The sequence below is a fragment of the Zingiber officinale genome, chromosome 8B (genome assembly GCF_018446385.1).
Source record: "Zingiber officinale cultivar Zhangliang chromosome 8B, Zo_v1.1, whole genome shotgun sequence".
NCBI classification, from domain to species: Eukaryota; Viridiplantae; Streptophyta; class Magnoliopsida; order Zingiberales; family Zingiberaceae; genus Zingiber; species Zingiber officinale.
In genome coordinates this window covers 42,847,240-42,868,811 of record NC_056001.1, presented here as the reverse complement: position 1 = coordinate 42,868,811, position 21,572 = coordinate 42,847,240, and positions in this window count along the sequence as shown.

The following is a 21,572-nucleotide window of genomic DNA, read 5'->3' as shown; positions in this document are numbered from 1 at the left end:
GTAAACCCTGCAGGTGGACTTAGTCCAACATGACGATAAGGTTGAGTGGTACTACTCTTGGAGCTAGATATTAATTAAAGTGAGTTGTCAGTAACTTATTTAATTAGTGGTCATTCAATATCTTAAACATAGGGAGACTAACACACTCATAATAAGAAGGAGCTCATATAGTAATATGGGATTGATGTGGTAGTTCAATAATAACTCTTTAGTGGTATGAGTTATTATTGATGAACTCGAGTTGGGTGTTCGGGGCGAACACGGGAAGCTCAAGTTCATCGGGAGACCAAAACCAATTCCTCCTCTCAGTCCCCGTCGTAGCCTCTTATTTATAAAGTGTTATACCCACCCATACCCACCTTAAGGTGGCCAACCAAGCTTAGCTTGGAGCCCAAGCTAGGGTCGGCCAAACCAAGGTGAGTTGGTGGTCGACCCTAGCTTGAACCCAAGCTTAGGTGGCCGACCACAATTAATAAAAGGGATTTTATTTTCACCTTGGTTTGGCCGACCCTAGCTTGAACCCAAGCTTAGGTGGCCGACCACAATTAAATAAAAGGGATTTTATTTTTTAAAATCTTTCCTTATGTGGAAGTCATGATTTAAAAGAGAGTTTTAAAATTAAATCTTTCCTTTTATAGTTTCTATAAAAGATTAAGAGAAAGGATTGATATCTTTCCTTATTTGTAGATTGAAAGGAAGATTTTAATTTTAGAGAAAACTTTCCTTTTTGTAATCATCCACATGTTTTAATAGAGAGATTTTAATTTATAAAAGTTTCCTTTTATAACCAATCATGAAGGAAATTTTTTTAAAGAGAAATTTTCATTTTTAAAATTTTCGGAAACAAATTAGGAAGTTTTAATTTTGTGTTTAAAACTTTCCTTGTTTGGAAGAGTTGTAGGGGCTGGACACATTAATAAATAAAAGGAATTTTTAATTAAATTTTCCTTTTCATTGGCAAAGAAATTAAGGAAGTTTTAATTAAAACTTTCCTTGTTTGCCAAGACCAAGGAATATAAAAGAGAGGGTAAAGGCATCTCACCTCGTTACAATCTATCTTCTATTATTCCTCTCTTCCTTGTGGTGACCTTCTTAAGTGGCCGGCGACATCATCTTCTTGGAGAGATCTTGGTGGCTGGATTTTGCTTGGAGAAGAAGGAGAGATAGGAGGCTTTGTTTTTTAGCATCCCTTGGAGCTTGGTTGGTGGCTGAAGTTCTTCATCTCAAGGAGTTTGTTGATTGGCCGAAACTTGCTTGAAGAAGAAGGAAGCTTGGGTGGATTCTCGTCTCGGTAAATCGTCGCCCACACGACGTCCGAGATAAGAAGAGGAATATAACAGAAGATCGTGAGGTCTATAAGCTATAAAAGGTATAACTAGTTATTAGTTTCCGCATCATAACTAGTTCATCCTTTTATTTAGATATTGAAATACCAAACACAAGAGGCTAATGAATCTAGGTTATCGAATTTATGTTTTCGATTTTGTGTTTCTTTTGTTTTTTAAACTTGTGATTCAATTGTTCTTTTTGGTTAAACCTAGGGTTACTATAAGGAAATTAAATATTGAATTTTATTGAAAGGCTTTGTCTAGGAAGTGGTGGATGCTCCCATACCCAAGAAGGCCTAGTGCCTCGCCATGTTTAACCTGGAAGTCGATTTCTGAAATTAATATTTAATTAAATTTGTAACATGGGTGGATTTGGATGAATAATGTTAAGCATCATTTGCGATCCAAGTCTAAACCACTAAGAATAGATAAGTTGAATTTGGAATCAATAATGTTAAGTTCTGTTTGCGATTCCAAATTTAATTTCTAAAGAACACAATAGGTTGTTAGGAATGGTTTAGGACTTGTACAAAATTTTTGTACAGGGGAACCAGTACGATATTCTGAGTAGAAACCAACATTATCCTCTCCTGCCTCGCTGGAGGCACCTTTCAGCTTGTTGGAGGCGCCTTCCAGTCCCGGATAGAATTTTTCAAGGGCTATAAAAGACCTTAAAGTAGGAAATAGATAAACACTCCAGTATTCATTTCCTAGCATTTCTAAGCGTTCATTGAGTGTAATAGACTGCTCCGCCTACACGAAGGAGATCTTTTCAGTGCTCTTTTCTATCTTGGATTAACAACCACCTAGGTTGTAATCAAGTAACTCCTTAGTATCTTTAATTTATTAGCTGTTTAATTTCTTTGTTATAAATGTGCTACTAATCTGAGTTGGAAGAATGAGAAAGGTTCACGTTATTCTTAACAGGAAATTCACCCCTCTCTTGTTGGCTACACGGGTCATAACAAGTGGTATTAGAGTGAGATTTGCTTCAGAAGAACTAACTGCCGACTGAAGCACCGAGATGATAGCTGGACCGAGTATCTGCCCACCAAAGTTAGAGGGAGAATTCGCGTTATGAAAGAAACGCATGGAGGCATTTTTTAAAACTAATTTTGAAATTCTTTTGATAATTAAATATGATTTTGTAGCTCCCAAAGACCAATAAGGAAAAGAAAAGGAAGAATTCCAATGGACCAAGAAGGTGCAAGCAGACTTTGTAGCGAATGGACGAGCTGAGTTCCACCTACTCAGCGTACTTCCACCCCAGGAAGTTAATAAGATCAGAGATTACGAATTAACAAAGGATCTTTGGGAGAAGTTCTTGGAACTACATGAAGGAACTTTCAAAGCAAAGCACGTGAGATGGGACCTACTCCGGAACCAACTGACGAACCTCTGGAAGGAAGAAAGTGAAACAGTTGCACATCTACACTCGAGGATCAAAGAACTCATCACCGGACTCACAAATCTCGGAGAAAAGATAACGAATCGAGATTCATTAAAGTACGCTTTAAATGTATTTCCTAGAACTCCCGAGTGGACCTCCATAGTCGACTCGTTTTATATATCTAAATGCCTAGAAGTTAGTTTATTAGAAAATACTTTTTCCACCTTTGAACTTCACGAATCTAAATGTATAGAGTTGAAAAAGGAGCCTAGTCAAAGCATTGCCCGGAAGGCAAGAACGGTTGATCCAGACTCCAAAGCATCAATTGATGAAGACGAAGCGGAACTAATAGTGAGAAAATTTAGTAAATTCATTAAATCTAATAAATTTAATAAGTCATAGGTAAAAAGGTATTTTCGGAGTAAAAAAAAGGTCTAATGCTACAACTACAACGAAGAAGGGCGTATCAAGGATGACTACCTTAAATTAAAAAAGGAGAAAGATAAGGGCAACAGACCAAAACACAAGAACTTGAAAGCCATATAGGATGAATTGTCATCCTCTGAATCCAAATCGAAGCCTACGCTGGACTAGCCCTAATGGCAGACCATCAAAAAGAAGATGAAAGCAGCTCAGAGATGAGCATCGATGAAGGAAGAAGATCTTCAGAGGAAAGTTGTGATGAAGGGGGAGCATCAGAATACGAAGTAAGTCAGGTATGTGCCTTATCTCCTGAAAATTTATTTCAATTTATTAAGTTTCTTTCCAAGGATTTAGTAAAATAAAAAAATAAAATATAGACTTGAAAAGACAATTAGCCAATGCATGCCCCTTAGATTTGTTTGATAATTTAAAATTAGAAAACAATATCTTGAAAATACAAATTAAAAGTTTAAAAAATGAACATGCATATTTGAAACTGTATAACTTTCAAAAATCAAAATTTAGAAAGTATGGTAGGCTAAACTTGTGCATTAAAAATTATAGAGAAAAAATTAGAAAAATCCCCAGAAGTTATGTACCAGCTAAATTTTTAGTAAATCCTATAGATAAGAACCTATACTGGATTCCAAGATCATGCTTAGATTAAATTAATTTTTATTTTTTGCTAGATGTCTCAGAAAGAAAATTAAATATTTATTTTCTTTAAAAGACTTTGTCTAGAAGTGATTGTTGTTCCAATACCTAAGAATGCCTAGTGCCTCGTCACAGTCTGGAAGCCAATTATTGAAATTAATATTTAATTATCTAACTGTTAAGACAGTTAATGGTTATAATTTTTTTGTTTAAAGATGCCCCTAGAAAAGTGTTTCATATTTTTTGATGTGATCAAAGGGGGGAGATAAGTATAAGTTAAGGAGGAGTAAGAACATTTTTACTATTGTTCAAATTTTTGCAATTTTTGTTAACTTGGTTAATTTTCTATATTGCAACATTTTTTTGTAACTTGTTATTATTCTGTTAGAACCTAACTTTAACTTGGGTTGATGCACATCAAAAAGGGGAAGATTGTTAGTATCCTTTGGTAGTTTTGATGTGGTCAACCAAGTTAAGTTAGGTCCTGTGTATTTGATCCGTGTGTCTAAGTGTGCAGGAGCTTAGGAACACAAGAAGTTGAGTAGAAGATGCAGCAGCTAACGAGAAGGATGACACGGGAAGGGAGCCGACGGGCTCGGTGCATCCAAGGGATAAGGTGCTATGGAAGAGTACAGCGGTGGACGAGAAGGACGTGCATGACGTTCGAGGGATAAAAAGTCGGGGAGGAAGTCTGCTCGAGGAGAAAATCAGAAGATGATGTAGGACCGTTAGATTCGATAGAGGGGGGGGGGGGGGGGGAAATATCGATTCGAAAATATCGAGTATAAGCGCAGTGGAAAAGTAAAGTAGACACAGTATTTTTTACTTCGTTCGGAGCCTGTGATGACTCCTACTCGAAGGCCCGTACTCCTTGAGTACTTTCGTTGGGCAATTCATTAGCAATTTGGATAATTACAATTTAAGTACAAAAAGATGCTAATGAAAAAGAAAAACAAAGCTGTACCGACAGACAAGGAATTTAAAAGAGAGGGATCGTGTCGTCGGAGCTTTGTGATCGTCGTTGGAGCGTAGAGCAGCAGAGCGAGTAATCTCAGAGTTCTCAGATGTGAAAGATGATTCTGAAGCTCCTGCCTGGGGCTTCTTTTATATGTTGCTCCGGGCGCCTGGATTCATTCCGGGCGCCTGGAATGTGACGTAGCTGCTCAAACCGAGATGCTCCACATGGCGACGACTTGGCCTAGATATAATTTGCTTTCCGGGCGCCCGGACCACCTTGTTCCAGAAAACTCTCTTTTCCTGCAAAACAAAGTTAGTCCGAGGCAATATATATCCTGCAAAATAGATTGTTAGCACATTTATGAATTTGCACAAATAGTATGACTTAGATTCCGTCTTTCCGAGACCGGAATCTAGTCACGATCTCGACTTAGACATCCGAAATGGATCTAAGCCGGATCGACGCCTAATGTTCCCTTCCCGGGAACGCGTCCTCGCAGTTACTCCCCTCTAGTGACTTACCTCACTTACCTGTCAGACGTCCGGTCAGCCCTTCGACCCGTCTGGACTTCTCGCCAGCTATCCGGTCAGCTCGTCGACCTAGCTGGACTTCTTGCCAAGCGTCCGGTCAGCCCGTCGACCCGCTTGGACTTCTCGCCAGCTATCCGGTCAGCCCGTCGACCTAGCTGGACTTCGTGCCAGACATCCGGTCAGCCCGTCGACCTGTCTGGACTTATCCTGCACACTCGATCAGAGTGTTAGATAACGACGAACCTAACTTAACCTGATTTGTCATTCATCAAAACCTGAGTTAGACCGTTAGTGCTAACCGCACCAACAATCTCCCCCTTTTTGATGGAATGACAACCTGGTTAAGTTAGTGATAAATATATGCAAAAATCAAGCATGATTTTCGAGGTTTTTAAGGTTTTAAGTTAGTTTTTCAAGTTTGCTTTTAGTTGCTCTAACTTAACCACCTAACCCTCCCCCTTTGGCATTCATCAAAAAAAATAAGCAAGGGTAAACAATCATAGTGTAGAGTTACTGTAAAAGGTAATCAAATTAAAAAAACAGCTAATTTTGAAAAATATCTAAGTTTGGTTCAAAATTCAAAGATAAAAGTACAATTTTTAACAGTAAGTTAAAAATAGTCAAGTTGACTTGGGGGAGACAAGTTGAATTTTGAAAAGTATAAATTTAAAGTTAATCAAGTTTAACTTTTCAAGTGTGTAAAATTTTTCAAATCAGGTTTTTCAAATTTACTTTTCAAGTTTAAGTAATATTTACTTTTCAAAAAGGTAAATTTTCAACTTTGATTTTTCAAAACAAAGCAAAAAATTAAACAAGTAAGATTAATTTTTCAAGAAGTAAAATTTTTGCCAAAATAAATTTTTAAGGCTAATTTAATAACAGTTAAGTTTGGAAAGTTTAATTTTCAATCATATGTTACAAAATTGAATAAGTTTAAATTTGCAATATTCAACTTTTAAACTCAGGTTTAAAAATTAGGTGGGTTAAACTTCCAAATTTTTCAAACACTTAGTTAAATTTAACTTTTTGAAAACTGGTGTTTTGAAAAAAATAAGTTAGTTTTAAAATAGATGTACAAAAGCATTTTTCAAACACACACAAAATTTTAATTAATTTCTCCCCCTGAACTTGATACTTAAAATTAAACAGCTGTCTAACCAATTAGGTACTAACTAACTATCAGAAGATAGTAGTTTTCACTTGGTTAGTCAGATTAAGGTGATTACAAGCAGTCAGTGTTTGACTTGACTGATGATCTTAATCTGATTACTGTCTGATTTGTATTTAACGTCCAGATTTATGCTGATGCACTGAAATAAGCATCTTAAGTCCAGACAGTTGGCCTATGCATCTCACCCCTTTCTATGTTTGTCAAACACAAGCAAGGTAAGCCTAAGGTGTTGGTGAGATGCTCAAAAACTAGTCCTATGGGTACATGCTTTCTAGGGATTCAAAACTAGTCTAAGGCCAAAACTGTTTTTGAAAATCTAAAAATGGAAAGTTTTGAAAACAGACAAGTTTAACTTATAATTTGAAAAAAACATGTTTGAAAATATTTTTGAAAAAATCCTAGTCTACCCAGATCAATGCAAGTCTGAAATGTCACTAGATAGATCCAAAATATTTTACAGGTAGTGTAGCTATAGAAGTCAGTCAAAACTAGAGCTACTGAGATGATGAAGGGGTGGTCCAGATCCCAAGGATCGGAGAAGCGCCATCAGCTCAGTGTGTCGTGTCTCTCCGGTAGCTCGTAACTCAGCAACCTCTCGCCGTATGTCCCGATGAAAACTAGAGTTCTCCTGCTGGAGACTCGCCATAGCTCTCTCTAGTCCGGTCATACGGTCGGCTAGAGTGCGGGGAGCGTGACGTGGTGCTCGAGCTGGTGGTGGAGGTGGAACAGCCTCCTCCGGAAATAGTGCAAGCATGAACTCATCCTGCTCGGCCTCCCCCTGTGCGCCTGGGTCGTGCTGGTGCTGTGCCCCCCTCCGCCAAGACATAGTCTCGTCATCCCTATCTACGTGGATACCAGCTAAGGAGAAGTTCCGAGCTGCTATAACATCGAACTCGGTCATATAGGCAATGTCTCCTCTAGTGACATCAATGTGCAACGAGGACATATAGGCTGTCAGAATGTGACAGAATGGCATGTGGACTCGTCTATCAGTCACGTATCCAGCCGAGTAGATAATGGTGGAGAAGATATGTAGGCTGATGTCAATATCTAACCTATGAATCAGGGCATAGAGTAAAAATGAATGGAATGGGCGCATTACAGCGATGTCCCGAGTAGTCAGTGGTAAAATGCAAAGGACTAAGACCCTATAAAGAGTGTAGTCCTGGACTCGAAGTTCTACCGACCTAAACTGGGTCACAGTGGGATCTCGCTCTCCCCCAAAAAAATACGAATAGATCGTATCGAGAGTAATATGTGAGTAGGGATCTCCGAATGGTAGATCCCTGGGAGGATAGCACAAAAAGGAACAAGTAGATGGACGTAACTCTAAAAACTCTCGGATAGTCGTGGGGGAAAATATGATATCAGTACCCGCTGCCCTAGTGGTATAGGTGAGATCGTCTACTTTCACTAGGTTATTGCAAAATTCAGCACACAGACTTATGTTTACTGGACTGGTACATTCGACAAGGTTCTTTAAGTTATAGTGGTTTACAACCTCTATAACGGAGGGACATGAACCTAGAAAGAAAGATCTATCTATGCAGGCAGTCCTAATGGCCTTGTAAACGGTTGACTCAAACTTAATCCTTAGTTCATCTGTGGGAAACCTAGGGTCAGTGCTAGCATTAGAGGATCCAGCACCAGTGTTTATTCGTTTCCTACTGTATATAAAATAATATTCTAAGAAAGAATTAAAGGACAAATTCAAATAAATTTTCAGATAGGTGAAGAAGATTTACCGAGGAGCCATCGACAAATATAAATCTGACGACCTCGGTTAAATCGCAGCAGCGTCTTCACCGCAAGAAAATTTTGATTTAAAATACTTTCGCACTGAGGTTCGGAGTGAACCTTGGCAAAAGTGAAAGGGGTTGTGGCAAGTGTTGGGGGCGCCTGCTGCCCCCTATTTATAGGGAGCTCCGGGCGCCCGGGGTTGATTTTGGGCGGGGCGCCCGGATCCCCTTCCGGGCGCCCCGGAGGGGAATACCAAGGGCGCCCGCCCCTGGTTTATAAGTTATAAATTTTAAAATTTTTGAAATTAGTTTTTAAGTTTCACATTAAAACTTTGAAATTGATTTAAAAGTAAAATTTTGAAATTAATTTTTAAGTTTTAAAATTAAAATTTTGAAATAAAAATTTTAATTTTTAAAATTAAAGTTTTGAAATCAATTAAAGTTTTGAAATTAATTTTTAAGTTTAAAATTAAAGTTTTGAAATTAATTTTTAAGTTTAAAATTAAAATTTTGAAATTAATTTTTAAGTTTAAAATTAAAGTTTTGAAATTAATTTTTAAGTTTAAAATTAAAATTATAAAATTTTGGAATTAATTTTTAAGTTTAAAATTAAAATTTTGAAATTAATTTTTAAGTTTAAAATTAAATTTTTGAAATTAATTTTTTAATTTTAAAATTAAAATTTTGAAATTGATTTTTAAGTTTAAAATTAAAATTTTGAAATTGATTTTTAAGTTTAAAATTAAAATTTTGGAATTCATTTTTAAGTTTAAAATTTAAATTTTGAAATTAATTTTTAAGTTTAAAATTAAAATTTTGGAATTAATTTTTAAGTTTAAAATTAAAATTTTGGAATTAATTTTTAAGTTTAAAATTAAAATTTTGGAATTAATTTTTAAGTTTAAAATTAAAATTTTGGAATTAATTTTTAAGTTTAAAATTAAAATTTTGAAATTAATTTTTTAAGTTTAAAATTAAAATTTTGAAATTGATTTTTAAGTTTAAAATTAAAATTTTAGAGTTGATTTTTAAGTTTAAAATTAAAATTTTGGAATTAATTTTTAAGTTTAAAATTAAAATTTTGGAATTAATTTTTTAAGTTTAAAATTAAAATTTTGAAATTGATTTTTAAGTTTAAAATTAAAATTTTGAAATTGATTTTTAAGTTTAAAATTAAAATTTTGGAATTAATTTTTAAGTTTAAAATTTTGAAACCTTATTCATCTCACCCGATCTATATTATCAATCAGGGAATCCTATGATTTTGTGAGATGAAATTAGATTTTTACTTATGGAGTTTTGGTTTAACTTGTGTTAGATTCAGATTTAGCTTTGGTTTCCACAAATAGGCATTCTTCGGATAAACTTTTAAGCTTGGTGAGTCACATGGACGTCATTAGAAGTAACTAACCTTTCGAGGTTTTCTGAATAGTCCTATCCACGGAGCTTAGTACTAAATCTTGGTCTAACTGGTTAGGGTTCATTTAAGGGTAGCTTCGGTCAGTTCCACTTGGCCAAATGCACCAGATCGAAACCATATCTTTCGAGACATGCGATGCCCAAGCTTCCCTAACGTACTATCATCCAAAGACTTCACCAGTACCATGATTCAAGTTAAACTTGGTCTCTTTTTAACTAATCCTAATTACCCTGCCGGGTTAGTTAATTTTGGAGGTGCCAGCTATTCTGGAGCCTCCCCCTGAATTATTGACCTTTTAATTTAAATTTTCGTTTTAGGTTTGTGTCGATTCCTTTTATAGTTATGGTTAACTTGGTGATAATTTTGTTGATTTTTAAAGTGTTTAAATTTTGATTTTACATAATGTATTTTTTTTAGGTATATAATATTGATTAAGTCCTATTTGCGTGGTTAAGCACGCTTTCGGAACCCAAGCTAGATTGGTTGATTTGTATTGGGTTATTAATGATTTGAAGGTTTTATTTGAATTCGACTTATATCCTAGTCCGGTTTTATTATAGCATGCTTTTTGATTATTTAGAATTAAGTCTAGATTTTTTGATCTTGTTGTGAATTTTTCTAACATTTCTTTTAAATTGTTAATCTCATTTTTTAATGATAAAATTTCCTCCTCAAGTGTTAGATCTTGAGTTGGATTTGTATTTTCTTTTTGTTCCTTGAGGTTTTGATTTTCCTCAAGAAGTGATTTGTTTTCATTTTCTAGTTTGATCAATTTACTATTTAAACAGGAAATAATTCTAAATTTTTTTTTGTTTAAATTAAAATCTACCTCATTCAGGCCTTCAGAAACGAGTACAGACTTGTGGCTTGTTTCGGGTTCAGACCCGTCTTCATCTTCCGACTCGTCTTCTGTTTCATCTTCGCGGGCCATCAGTGCGAGGTGGCTCTGATGTTTCTGCTCTTCTTCCTCCGATTCGTCCGAGGAGTCGTCCCACGTTGCTTTGAGGGCCTTCTTTTTGGTTGGCTTCGGTTTGTCGAGCTTCAGTTTTGGGCATTCGTTCTTGTAGTGTCCCTTTTTGTTGCAGCCGTAGCAAGTCACGTTCTTTTGTTCTGAGGGAGAACTGATCTTTTGAAGGTCCTTTTTGCTGAAGCTCCTTTTTCTCCTGGTGAACATTTTTCTTACCAAGTTCACCAGGTGTTCTTCGTCTTCGGAGTCTTGGTTGGAATCTTCTTCATATTCAGGTTTGCTCTTCTTTTCTTTGGAGGAACCTGCAAATAAGGCTATACCTTTCTCGGCTCCAGCATTAGTTTGTTCATGTAATTCTAATTCACAGAAGAGCTCGTCTAATTTTAATTTAGAAAGATTTTTAGAGATTTTGTAGGCATCTACGATTGATGCCCACAAACTATTACGTGGAAAAGCATTTAATGCGTACCTTATTAAGTCTCTATTTTCCATCTGGTGGCCTATCGCATGAAGCCCGTTGAGGATGTCCTTGATCCTCGCGTGGAGCTGATTCGCCGTTTCACCTTCCTGCATTTTTATATTAAAAATTTTATTTAAGAGCAGGTCTCGTTTGGTTACCTTGGCGTCACTCGTTCCCTCATGCAGCTCGATCAATTTGTCCCACAGCTCTTTAGCGTTTTTGTGTGGACCGACTCTGTTTAGTTCTTCTCTTGTTAATCCGCACTGTAGAGTGTTGATTGCTTTATTTTCTGTTGACGCCTTCTTCTTCAAATCTGCTGTCCAGTCTTCAGGATCCAGTATATTCCCGGAGTTGTCAGTTGGAATTTTATAGGGTCTCATAACGCTCATCCACTGGTCGAAGTCTGTTTTAAGGTAGACCTCCATGCGCTTCTTCCAGTACGGAAAATCGTCCCCGTTGAAGAGTGGAGGTCATACTGTACTGAATCCTTCTTGTTGGGACATCCTGTATACAAGTAAATAACCAAGAAAAATATCCCAAGACTTGGTCTTGGATTAGTAGTGCGGGAAGAGAAAATAGTAGAAAAATCTAGATTGGTGTTGCACCAATTTAGATTTTTAAAAAATGTTAAAAAAAATGATAAACCAGTTTGGAGTTAAGTGTAAAACTGAAGAAAGAAAAAATTTTTTTACCCCCAGTCTGATTGGTGGTTCCACCAAATCAGAGCGGTACCTGCTCTGATACCACTTGTAGGATCGTTAGATTCGATAGAGGGGGGGTGAATATCGAAAATATCGAGTATAAGCGCAGTGGAAAAATAAAGTAGACACAGTGTTTTTTACTTCGTTCAGAGCCTGTGACGACTCCTACTCGAAGGCCCGTACTCCTTGAGTACTTTCGTTGGGCAATTCACTAGCAATTCGGATAATTACAATTTAAGTACAAAAAGATGCTAATGAAAAAGAAAAACAAAGCTGTACCGACAGACAAGGAATTTAAAAGAGCGGGATCGTGTCGTCGGAGCTTTGTGATCGTCGTTGGAGCATAGAGCAGCAGAGCGAGTAATCTCAGAGTTCTCAGATGTGAAAGATGATTCTGAAGCTCCTGCCTGGGGCTTCTTTTATATGTTGCTCCGGGCGCCTGGATTCCTTCCGGGCGCCTGGAATGTGACGTAGCTGCTCAAACCGAGATGCTCCACGTGGCGATGACTTGGCCTGGATATAATTTACTTTCCGGGCGCCCGGACCTTCGGGCGCCCGGATCCCCTCGGGCACCCGGACCACCTTGTTCCAGAAAACTCCCTTTTCCTGCAAAATAAAGTTAGTCCGAGGCAATATATATCCTGCAAAATAGATTGTTAGCACATTTATGAATTTGCACAAATAGTATGACTTAGATTCCGTCTTTCCGAGACCGGAATCTAGTCACGATCTCGACTTAGACATCCGAAATGGATCTAAGCCGGATCGACGCCTAATGTTCCCTTCCCGGGAACGCGTCCTCGCAGTCACTCCCCTCTAGTGACTTACCTCACTTACCTGCCAGACGTCCGGTCAGCCCTTCGACCCGTCTGGACTTCTTGCCAAGCGTCCGGTCAGCCCGTCGACCCGCTTGGACTTCTCGCCAGCTATCCGGTCAGCCCGTCGACCTAGCTGGACTTCGTGCCAGACATCCGGTCAGCCCGTCGACCTGTCTGGACTTATCCTGCACACTCGATCAGAGTGTTAGATAACGACGAACCTAACTTAACCTGATTTGTCATTCATCAAAACCTGAGTTAGACCGTTAGTGCTAACCGCACCAACAGATGAGTCTGGGTGAGCCCAATTCCAGATGGACGAAATCACCCAGGTGAACGGAGTAACAAAATAGTAAAATGAAGCTGTTGGAGTTGCTAGAGGCGCCTCCAACACTGCTGGAGGTGCCCTCACACCTTTCTGGTGGAAGACACATTCAAACTATTGAAGGCGCCTTCAAGCCCTCATAAAAGTCACCTTTAATCACTTGAAGGTGCCTTGGACTGGGCAAAAAGTGGATGTTGGCAAGGATAGAGTCTTATCCTCACCTGCCTCCCTGGAGGCACCTTCCATCTTGTTGGAGGCGTCTTCCAGCCCCAGATAGAATTTTTCAGGGGCTATAAAAAGACCCCTGGAGATAGGAAATAGACAACAACTCCAATATTCATTTTCTAGCACATTTCTGAGCATTTAACGAGTGTAATAGCTTCTCCGCCTACACAAAGGAGATCTTTTCAATGCTCTTTTTTGTCTTGGATTAACAACCACTTAGGTTATAACCAAGTAACTCCTTAGTGTCCTTAATTTATTAGTTGTTTAGTTTATTTTTTATAAAGTGTGCTACTAATATGAGTTGGAAGAACGAGAAAGGTTCACGTTGTTCTTAATAGGCAATTCACGCCCCTCTTGTCGGCCACACAGGTCCTAACAGAAGCGCATAATGTTTTCGAGGGATGAGAAGTCAGAGCGGAAGGTTGCTCGTGAAGGATAAAAAATGGGTTCTGGTGAACCTTATTCTCGGTCGAGATCACCCAAGCGAGTGAAGCTGGAGCGGACTTCCCGGACAAAAAGTCAACACTGAACCCTATTCTGAGAGCCCAGAGCTATTCGGGGCCCTGACTACTTTGGTTTAGCCGGGGGCACCTTGTGGAGGCACCCCTATTCGAAGGCAGTCCAGGCGCCTGGAGCTATTCCAAGCGCTCGGACCAGATAAAATATTATCTTTTGCCCGTTGCATAGTCGTTTGCGAGGAGATAAGATTTGCTACCCTGGGGGGTTCCCAGAGAGGGTCTGGGCGCTTGGACCATGCTATGTCAGCAAACGGTCATTTTCGACCAGTACTGGGCTATAAATACGAACAACACACTTTGTACTTCAAGTTCTATTCAATTCTTCACTTTTGACTTTCGAGCTTCATTTTCGTGTACGAGGCTTCTCTGCCTCTGATGTTTTGTTTGAGAAGAAGATTTTCTTACTAAGCCTACTTTCCTTTGAGTAGCAATTCTCTGGTTGCCAACCAAGTAAAAAACCTTGCTTGTTTCGTACTTATTTTATTTCATATATATTGTTTAAAGTGTGTAATTGTATTAAGCCCAATTGTTGGAGGAAGGTATTAGTTTGTTTTATTATGTAGGATAATTCACCCCCTTCTTGTTGGCCGCAAGGAACCTACAATTGGTATCAGAGTAAGGTCGTCTCAAAAGGACTGACCGCGAACTGAAGTAAAGACGATGACTGGAATAAGCATCCACCCGTCGAAGTTCAAAGGAGACTTCACACATTGGAAGAAAAAAATAGAGGTATATTTTAAAACCAATTTTGATATATTTTTAATTTTAAAAAATGGCTTTCCACTGTCTACCGACAACAACAACGAGTTGAAAAAAGAAGAACATTGGATGAAGAAGGAGCAAGCCCAATTTGTGGCAAATAAAAAAGTAGGATTCCATTTGTTGAGCGCTCTGCTACCATAAGTGGTAAACCGAATCAGAGTAGTCTATGAGTTTGTAAAAGACCTCTGAGAAAAATTCCTAGAGTTTCATGAAGGACCATCTGAAGCCAAGCTCACAAGGAGAGATCTATTTCGAAATCAACTGGTGAATCTGCAACTAAAGGAAGGTGAAACAATTCCTCAACTGCACTCTAAGCTAAAGGAGTTAGTCACTAAACTCACGAATCTTGGAGAAAAGGTAATCAACCGAGATTTAGTAAGGTATGCGGTTAACGCTTTCCCTAGAATACCTGAATGGTCAATTATAATACATGCATATTATATCTCTTGGGACTTGGAGGTAAGTAATTTAGAGGAATTATTTTCTATATTTATAATACATGAAACTAGATATGAAGATCTAAAGAAGGAGTCCAAGCATAATATAGCTTTAAAGGCAAAAATGGATGAATGAGAGTCCGAAACTTCTCTTGATGATGACGAAACGACATTTATAGTAAGGAAGTTTAAAAAATTCTTTAAAGCTAATAAAATCAATCAAGTGCAGGCCAAAAGAAGAAAAAGGAGAGTGAGATGTTATCACTACAATGAAGAAGGATATGTCAAAGATAACTACCCAAAACTGAAAAACAAAGATAAGGACAAGGGCAAGGACAAGTATAAAAGACCGACCCTGAAGAAGCACAAGAACCTAAAAGTGACATGAGATGAAACGTCAAAGTTAGAAATTGAAGCCTATGCCAGACTTGTGTTGATTGCAAGTCACGAAGAAGATGAAGAAGCAAGCTCATCTGAGATGAGAATCAAGAGTATTAATGAAGGGGGAACAATGTTAGAAGAAAGCAACACTACATGGAGAGCATCAGATAATGAGATCGATAAGGTAAGTTAGGTACGATCTCTACCTCCCGATAAGTTATCTAAATTTATAAATGTTGGTGCAATATCCCTTGGGTCAAGGTTGACCAGGTTGACTAAGCTTGAGTTGACTCAAGCTTGAGTCTTGTTGTTTAGGTTTCGATATTTGACAATACATGGAGACTGACAATACATGGAGATTGTAGGTGTAATCATCCGATTAGGGAGATTGTTGGAGCAATTCCCCTCTGGTTAGGGTTTGACCAGTTTGAGTGTGAAGAAGAGTCAAGTAGGTTAGAATTGATCAAATACTTGACTGTGAAAGTCCTGGTGAGTGAAGCCAGGCAGATGGAAAATCCTAGTGAGTGAAGTTAGGTGAAAGTCCTGGTGAGTGAAGCAAGGAAGATGGAAAATCCTAGTGAGTGAAGCTAGGTGAAAGTCCTGGTGAGTGAAGCCAGACAAATGGAAAGTCCTAGTGAGTGAAGCCAGGCAGATGGGAAACCCTAGTGAGTGAAGCTAGGTGAAAGTCCTGGTGAGTGAAGCCAGGCAGATGGGAAGTCCTAATGAGTGAAGCTAGGTAGAAGGGAAGTCCTGGTGAGTGAAGCTAAGCAGATGAGAAGTCTTAGTGAGTAAAGCTAGGTAGAAGGGAAGTCCTGGTGAGTGAAGTCGGACACGTGAAAATCCAGGTGGGTCAAAGTTGATCGGACAACTGGTATCGATAAGTCCAAGTGGGTCAAGGTAGACTGGACACTTGGCACGAGGAGAAAAGAGTCCAAGTGGGTCAAAGGGATTGACCAGACACTTGGTAAGGAAGTCATAGCAGATTGAGGGTGATCGGATGCTAGGCATGATGTTCCAATAGGTCATGGTTGACTGGATGTTGGTTCTAGGGGCTTTGGACTTGATTTGGCAAGTCACTAATGGACCAAATCGATCAACCGATCGATTGACTCATGCCCAATCGATCGATTGATCGATTGGGTGAGAAGCCACGACAAAAGGACCTCCTAATCGATCAATTGATCGATTGGGAAGGTGACGTCGTCGCACAGAAGTCCTCCCAATCGATCAGCCGATCAATTGGGAGCCTCCAATCGATCGGGTGATCAATTGGGAGCCTCCAATCGATCGGGTGATCGATTGGGAGGCTGGAAATCGTGAGAGAGCTTTGAGTCGATCGGGCAATTGATTCAGGCTCTTTCCAGAGAACACAGAGGCGCTCTGAATCGATCGACCGATCGATTCAAAACCTTCCTAATTGATTGAGAGTAATTCAATCAATTGGGATCCGACCGTTACACAGGTTATAGCCGTTGGCGAGCGATTTCCTCAACAGCTCTTCAATTTCTCTTCACATGATCACAGTGACACCTTTGCCGATTTCTCTGAGCTCTCATCGCCAGTTTTTGAAGGTTCTTGGAGGCAAGTGCTGGTGCATGTCCAAGTCAAGAGGCGAGCTACAACAAGAAGAAGAAGTTAAGGTTAGGGTTTCCAATGTAAATCTTGTAAGATCTTACTTGTATTTGCTTCTCTTTCTTTCTTCTTGTACTAAGAGTGTTGTAAGACTTTTCCGCCTTCGGTAGTTACCGTAAAGGAGTGATTTCATTAGTGGAGAGTGTGTCGCGTGTGAATCCTTAGATTAATCACCTCTTCTTAAGGTGGACACCAAGTAAATCCTTGTGTTAGCATTGTATTTTTGTTTCTTGTTCTTTCCGCTACATATCATCAACAAGAAGCAAGCAACGACGAGCACGATGAGCTATTCAACCCCCCTAGCACATTTCGACCCTAACAATAAAAATGTTGCCGAAAAATTATTGTAAATTAGAAATTGAAAATGGAAAATTTAAAAAGAAAAATGAGGAATTAAAAAAAACCTTAACAACATCTTGTCGATTAGAAGATTTCAACAAGATAAAAATTTAAAATAAAAAATTGAAAGTAGAAATAAAAAATTTGAATAATTACGCATGTTCACATGTTCAACAAATTAGAAATTATCAAGGACTTAATTGATATTTTAGATATTATAAGGACCAAATTAGAAAATTATCATCAAAATATATTTTTAAAAAAAAATTAATTAATCTTGTAGGTAGAAACCTATATTGGGTTCCAAAATCATGCTTAAATTAAAAATCATTATACATGCTTTATTTTTAATTTGAATTCATAATTTTTGCTTAAAATTATCTAACATTTTTTTCCGTATGATTTATCTTCGAAATTAATTTGATATTAATTTTTCTGAGAAAGAGGGTTTCATTACTTATTCGTATAAAAAATTTCAAAATTGTCTGTTAGTTGAATTAATTTTTATGAATTTTTTTAACAAAAATTACATTTTTTAATTTAAAAATATTTTTCTGCATTATTTTTGCAAACTTTATTTTTCTATGAAAATTTATCATGTTCTCTGTCTAAGAAAATATTTTCAATTTTTTTAACCGTTATAAAATTTTCTATGAATTATTTATTCAAATGCTAATTTTAATATTAAAAATTCTAAAAGATTCAATTTTAAAAAATTTATTTTTTTTACAAAAATACTTGCTCTATTACATTCTCAAAAAAATTTTATGATTTTTTGAGCTTTAAAACTATTTTTAAGTATTTTTTTAGATAATATAACCTTCGATAGAAAATAATTTATTATTGTTTAAATCAATTTCATTTTTTCTTAAAAATTTTATCATGGCTTTAGACATGTCAGCTTAACTATTATAGAAATTTTAGAATTTTTGAAGAATTAAAAATAAATTTAAAATTATTTTTTCCAAAACTACTTTATAAATCGCAAAAGTTTAATTTTCAAACTTTAAAGTTTATTTTTTTTAATGTTCGTCATTTTTTTTACCCTTAGAGATTAATTCAGATTTATTTCCAACATTTTCTCTATTTTTAATATGCTCAAAGGAGGAGAATTAAAATTAAGTCTAGTGGAAGGGTAATTTTTTTTTAAAAATGTTATAAATTGCATATTAAGTATTTGCTATTTCACTGTTCTTTATTTTTGGTTTACCTTTACTTAACTTGGCTTGCTCACATCAAAAAGGGAGAGATTGTAAGTACCCCGTGATAGTTTTGATGTGATCAATCAAGTCAAGTTATGTCCTATTATCTTTTGATGTCTTGTGTCTAAGTATGCAAGAACTTAGGAGTACAGGAAGACGAGCGAAAGACATAGCTAGCGAGAAGGACGACATGGGAGAGAGTCGACGGGCTCAGTGTGTCCAAGGGATGAGGTGCTGCAGAAGAGTACACTGACGGACGAGAAGGAAGCGTGTGACATTTTCGAGGGACGAGAAGCCAGAGCGAAAGGTTGTTTAAGAAGGCTGGAAAATAGGTACAGGTGATCCCTATTCTGGATAGCTGAGATCACTCAAGCGAGCGAAGCTGGAGTGAACTTCCTGGATAGAAAGTCAACACTAAGTTGACTGGGGTCCGGGCATCCTGACCACTTTGGTCTGGCCGGGGGCGCCTCGTGGAGGTGCCCTTGTTCAAAGGCGGTCTAGGTGCCGGGAGTTGTCCCAGGTGCCCAGACCAGATAAAATATTATCTTTTTCTCATTGCATAGCCATTTGCGAGGAGATAAGATTTGTCATGCTGGGGGCGCCCGGACTATACCACATCAACAAATAGTTATTTTTGACCAGTGGGCTATAAATAGAGCCTTGATATTCTCCTTTTTCGAACAACATACTCTGTACTTCAAGTTCTATTCAGTTCTTCACTTTCGAGCTTCATTTTCGTGTACAATGCTTCTCCGTCTCCGACATTTAATTTGAGAAGGAGATTTTCTTACTGAGCCTACTTTCCTTGGAGTAGCAATCCTCTAATTGCCAACCAAGTAAAAACTTTGCTTGTCGCATACTTGTTTTATTTCATTATATTTAGTTTAAAGTGTGTAATTGTGTTAAGCCCAATTGTTTGAGAAATGTATTGGTTTATTTTATTGTGCAAGACAATTCACTCTTTCTTGCCAACCGTAAGGGACCTACAATCCATGCATCCAGTCTCATCACTAGGCGACATGTTTATATGTCCTATGGTCACATTTTGACTTCCATATTTTAGACCATAGGAGTCGATATGACCCAGGGTACATCCACTTCCCTTAGTGCATATGATGAGATTGGTTAATGTCAGTTTGCATTAGTGCATAAAGATGACATAGCTCAGGGGGACTAACTTGGAGAGTGGGCCCTCAGCTAGACGTTTCAGACGAGGCCGTGGAGGATATGTCACCTATCATTCCGGCCAAGGGGAGGAGATGCCAGCATTTACGATAGAGGAGCTCGTTGGACATTTTCTGACCTCGACCTAGCCCTCTACCTCGATCCAACCTTCAACTTCACTATTTGTTGAGGAGCGACTTACTAGACTTGAGGAGTCTTCCGCACAGATCTGACAGTCTGTCGCGGAGGGGTTCACCTCTCTCCGAGGGAGATGACCACTGGGTTTCGACAGCTAGACATATAGATGCACTCAATACTTCAAGCTTTATGAGTGCCTAATCAGTCCCACCTCCACCTACCGATGATGATCAGACTTGATTGTATTCAGTACACTGCTATATATTGTATATCTGTTTGACTTGATCTATGTATTCAACTATTTTTCCTTGACCACTTTATTTGGATAATCTAGGAAATTCCTTATTAGAGTAGGATATGCTTTTCAAGTGATTTGCAAATTCTAGGGAAACTCATTATTTATATTTTCTTAAAATTTTTATTTCTCTAGCATTTCAAAAATAATTTTAGCCTTAATCTAGATCGCACCCATAGAAAATATGATCCTATAAATCTAGGTAGCGAGTATCTCATAAACACACTAGGTATACCTTATTTGTGTATTTAAAAACTTAGAATGATGTGTGATGCGTAGACCTATTGCCTGAACTTCAGATGTTAATATCAGTGATAAGGTTAAGTAATTCATTCTAATCAATCACTAATTGGATGCATTTACTTAATTTGACTAACCAAATAAATATTTCTATCTTCTGATAGTCAGTTAGTAACTAACGGTTAGACATTTAAGGATAATTTTTAGATGATTATTTTTTTAAAAAAATAATAAATATCAAGTTCAGGGGGAAGATATTTAAAAACTACTCTCAAAGTAATTTAATTCCTTTCTTACTCTTTTTTGCAAACTACAAAGGATTTTGAAACTTACTCATTTTTCTAAAAAAATATTTTGGTTAATTTGCTTTGAAAAACCCTTTGTAAACTTTGTTTGAGAAATAGTTAAAAATACTTTACAAAAGGGATTGGTTTGAAAAACTCTTTTATTTGAAAAGTTTACTTTACAAAAATTGCTTTGCAAAAAAACTCTTATACTTTCTCAAAATTTCTATTTTGAAAACTGAGAAAATATGTTGCAAAATCAATTTAAAAAATTCTTTGAAAAAGTGTTTTATCCCTTTAAAAATTATTTTAAAAAGTACTTTAAAATCATTTTTAAAATATTTGAAAAAATTATTTTTTTTCCAAATTACTTTGGAAATATTTTAAAACTCTTTTCAAACATTTTTTTGCTACAAATTCATACTTTATAAATTATTTTTGGCAATTGTTTTGAAAAATGTATTGAAAAAGTTTGTTTGCAAACTTATTTCAAACTTATTTTTGCTTTAATGCTATATTAAAGATGTTTTCAACCTTATTTTGCTCAACAAGTGTTAAAACCTTTGAAAATTTCTTTTAAAAATACTTAATTTTTTTTTTAACTCTTCCCTTTACTAAAACCTACAGATTTTTGTAATTACTTGGAAAGTTTTATACTTTACTACATTTATCTAAATTTTTTGATGAATTCTAAAGGAGGGGGGGGGGGGGGTAAGAGTTAAGTAAGAAAAAGATAAACTAAATCTTGAAAATCTTAATCCTAAAATGATCAAGAGAATAGAATAACAATTGATCTTAAGTTCTTTTTCTCTTGAATCATATTATTACTCTTTCATTGTTGCATATCTTTTCCTAAATTTAACTCACATTATCATTGCATAAAAAAAGGAGAGATTATTGGTATAATTTTCACTAATAGTCTAAATCAGATTTTGATGAATAACGAGTGAGTTAAGTTAGGTGTTATTGTGATCTAATATATTTACGGAGCATGCAGAGATTGATGGGTCTAGGAAACTTGACACTAGGATGAAGCCCAATTAGGTCTGAGGACCTGATAGTTGGTACGAA